At 38.7% G+C, this 4,289-nt stretch overlaps 1 long non-coding RNA gene across 1 annotated transcript in view; it reads right to left on the bottom strand.

Annotated features, from left to right (window-relative positions):
• Positions 1 to 1,302: 1,302 nt before the first annotated feature.
• Positions 1,303 to 4,289, bottom strand: part of LOC104958428 (uncharacterized) — an 11,303-nt gene continuing 8,316 nt past the window's right edge. The window contains exon 3 of the long non-coding RNA XR_799764.1: positions 1,303 to 1,433. This is a non-coding gene — a long non-coding RNA (uncharacterized lncRNA). The remainder of the gene's footprint in view (positions 1,434 to 4,289) is intronic.

Below are 4,289 nucleotides of genomic sequence, written 5' to 3'. Positions count from 1 at the left end.
CACAAATATGCTGATCACTCAAATTACACAAGCACACACATATGTATAAACACACCCTGTTACAAATACAGGTAGGATCTTCATACACCTCACTGTGCCTGCCATAGATGATCATTTAAAATACAAAAGCATCCAAATTTAAATAGTGTGCCCACTGAACTATGAAAACACCTACAACTCCCTGTTACTGGCACATACTCAACCACAATGATAACACACAATTTACCAAATGCTCTGGTATTTCCAGATCCTGCCAGTTTTCATGTTGACTCACAGTGATATGTGTCTTCCAAAGATAACACATCATACTGTAGCTCTGCAAACTGTTACAGATGTCTTCTTTGAGTTTCCCCTCTTTGTAACTTAATATTGGGGAAAACTTCATTAAACTAACTGAACCAACCAAACTTGTATAACTTAATCAAAAGTTTCCCTGCAGACCTTCACCCAAACTCCTTTTCAAGTTGTAAAACAGCATTGAACAGCATTGTTAATTAGGGTTGTATGCATCATCTAACACATTAATAATCTGCTTTATAATCCAGTATCTTGCAGTTTCATACTCCTTCTCTAAAAAAGCTAGTAAAGTATAGGCCTGTTCAGATTCTCCATCCTGTTGTATTGCTGCTTGTCGCATTCTTATGGGATTAGTTTTGTTTCATAAAGTTAAAGGAACACTTTCTCAGAATCAAGCAAAATTAAGAGTTTAAGAAAAAAAAAAAACGGAGTCAAGCAAAAATAAATGTAATTTCAAAAATAAAACTATAAATTGCAAACAAATCATTTGTGTAATCATGTAAACTATAAGTATTTTTTCTTTGTTTTAGCATATATTTTTTGTTTACTGTTCTCTTTGCTTATTTTTAAAGGATCAGACTTTTTCTCTCGCTGCAGCTCTTCTCATTTGCGCTCCCTTTTTGTTTTCGATTCTGACACAAACGTCCCAGGAAGGCGGGACTTTCAGGGGTGCGTCCTCCAGCGATTGTACAGTGCAGCTGCGGTGCGGTAGCTGAGCGTGGATAGAACACCCCCAGAAGAACCAGCATTTCAATTATTATAATATTACAAGTGAAAATATATGTATTGATCATTTGTGTTGTTTGTGCTGTACTATATGTCACTGGTGCATAACCCACCGGACGCGTCCCAGAAGCGTTTCATAAGCGTAGCGTCGTGCGTGCAGGCTCGCAGTTTTGTTATTGATTTGGGTTTACTTTGGGTATTAATTAACTTTAAAACATTAATATGTAGTTGTTACCTTCCACTCCACAAACTGCAGCGACTAAAAACCAGACCTTGTCCTTTCTGATGTTGTCCTTGTAGTAAGCATTGGTTACATCATATAAAATAGTGTGTTTTTCCACTTCCATGATGAAAACCTCGTCGTCCATTGTGCGTATCGTAGTGGAGGTGTTGTGATGAAGGAGGGGGGTCTGCTAAATTAGTATATGTGGGGGATGGGCCTGGCCCGGATGCTCACCTTTAGGGTTGAGGTGTTTATGGAGAAATCCTTTTTCTCGAATCGAGAATATAAAATGTTACCCTGGGAGATGGAGGCCATTGATTTGATTCCCCTCCAGGCTTCCCGAAGATCTCCACTGCTGTATTTGAGTTCCAACTTATCCCTATAAGCTATTTGAGCTTTTCTTATCTCATTTCTTAATTCTCTGTTAATTTNTGGACGTACCGTTTAAACCACTTTACTTAGCGAGAGCGCGTATGTTTTGGATTAGGCCAACCGGCTAACTCAAACATATCCAGGTTAGGTTGAACCAGTTTCATAGTACAGGCCTAGGCTGCATACCAACACAATTAGGAACATGCTCACATCTTACTATGTTGGTCTGAAGAGCTGAAGCATTCATACACAATGGATACAAACTGTTGTCTCATTCTATATCTTGTGAGAAAATGATATAGATTTAGCATTAAAAATGCGACATACTATTCCTGAGGAAGATATGAATAATCAACAGATTTGAATGGAATCTCTAACATTTTCATGTATAATAAAGACAAAAGAGTGATTATACAAATTACATTAATTGAAATTGGAACCAGAAGATGAAGTCTCAAAGAATGTTTTAAATAAAAGGACATAAAACAAAAAGGTGGATAATAATACAATCTATTAAATGTATATGTAACGACATTTGGTCAAATGAAATGACACTGAGCAAGTGATAACAGTAACGCCAGCGAGGATGAAGCTGGTGCAGGTCTCTCTTCATGCCCCCCCTCCGTGCTGTCCCCTCAGAGGAAGTGGGAAAACGGGATAAGACTCTGGACACCACGCTGTCTCAATGATCCACACTGTTAATATGAGAGGAAAATAAATGTTTTAGGAAATGAAAAATATGAAGTTAACAAATAAAACAGCTCAGGGGCATCATGGACGGTAGGTTTTAAAACTCAGCCTCCATTGATTTTCATATCAAATTAGCGTGCTAATAAAATAAGCTATCATGGCTTATACTTGCATATCTAAACAGAATCATGAAAGCCTGTTGGTAGAGTCAGGCACACGAGCCCGTTTGAGTGTGTGCGGCGGTGTCTGAACGCTCACTCACTGCTAGCTATGTAGCTAACTGTTAGGCTACTTAGCTAGCATTGTTATGAATCTTAAGGTAGCAAAAGGATCATGCTCTGATCTCAATGAACTGACGTCAACTGTCTCATTTTACATATAATTTTGTGTGGAGTCTAACATCCCTTGTAAATACATTACTGTCTTCCCTAATAATAAGCCGTGGGTCCCGAAGGAACTAAAGAGTGTTATAAATAGAAAGAAACTTATCTTTTATACTGGTGACAGTCTGGACAAAAAAGAAATTAACAGAGAATTAAGAAATGAGATAAGAAAAGCTNAATATTTTGATACCTGAACACACTGCTGCTGTTAAATAATTTCACAATTTGAGTTTGATAAAGTGTCTATTTATTTATTTTATAGATAAAAAAAACACAATGTGTTTTTTTTATCTATAAAATAAATAAATAGACACTTTATCAAACTCAAATTGTGAAATTATTTAACAGCAGCAGTGTGTTCAGGTATCAAAATATTTAAAGTTGGAATAAAGTATAAACTACACGACACAAGTATAATGCACAGCAATCCATAAGTTAAGTCCGCTATTTCCATGAAAACTCAAGAGACACCAAGGGTGTTTCTCAATCTCGAGTATGCTTGCTTGGTAGTACATGTCTTCCGAGCGTCTTGCTTCAGAACCGAGGCAAGAATACTTCCTGGCATTCGGAGAACGAAGAGTGGAACAGGCTAGCAAGTGTGCAGGTGTGCGTCATATGAGAGGCCCCGCCTTACATTTTCCGCCACAGATTTGGGGAAATTGGTCCGTGCGCAAAGCATTGTGGGAACCCCCCGGGAGCAGTCCAACCTCGGCACCCTGCTGGGACTGGACTCTGCTTCCTCTGTGCAGAACATCTCCAACTCTGATCATCACTCACACTGACAGACTAAAACTGGACCTTTAACGCACACATTTTAATTGAATAAGAACTGAAGCTACAGTATTCACTAGTGATGGGCAAATAAAGCTTTTTGTGAAGTATCGAACCACTTGGACAATTGTTTCAAAAATAGGTTAATTTCCCAAAGCTTCAGTTACTGCGACCTCTCCTGGCGAAGTGCAAGGCTGCAGTTGGTTTAACGTAGCCTATCTTTGCTTTGAAAAATATTCGATGCACGCACACACTAAGACTGAATATCATGATCTATTTGCAATTAAAGATTGATAATTGTGTGTAATAATAATAATAATGATAATGGGTTTAATTTATAACGCACTTCATATCTGAGTTCAGATCCCGAAGTGCTACAAGCATTTAGCATGGAACAAAATAACAGTAGGCCTACACAACACGGTAGAATTAATAAAAAGTAGTAAAAAACAAACCAAAAAATAAATAAATAAAAGGGTTGTAATAAATAAGATAAAAGGTCTAAGAAAAGGCTCTATTGAACAGATGGGTTTTGAGGCCTTTTTTAAAAGCCTCCACGGTCTGTGGTGCTCTCATGTGCTCGGGGAGAGCATTCCACAGTCTGGGAGCAGCCGAGCAGAAAGCCCGGTCTCCCATAGTACGGAGCTTGGTCCTGGGGGGTTTGATGAGGTTGGTTTTGCTGGAGCGGGAGGTCCGCAAGGAAGTATGAGGGGTGAGGAGTTCCTTGAGGTAGGGGGGCAGTTCCATGGATACATGTATTGGGTTATTGAGACGAGTGCTAAAAAATGCAACCCGATATCACGTGGACATGTGAAGATTTACCCTGC

This window comes from Notothenia coriiceps, unplaced genomic scaffold, assembly GCF_000735185.1.
Source record: "Notothenia coriiceps isolate Sejong01 unplaced genomic scaffold, NC01 NC01_scaffold00028800, whole genome shotgun sequence".
In the NCBI taxonomy this organism is placed as follows: domain Eukaryota; kingdom Metazoa; phylum Chordata; class Actinopteri; order Perciformes; family Nototheniidae; genus Notothenia; species Notothenia coriiceps.
The sequence above is the reverse complement of the archived record's forward strand: the minus strand, read 5'-3'. Positions and strand labels throughout refer to the sequence as shown.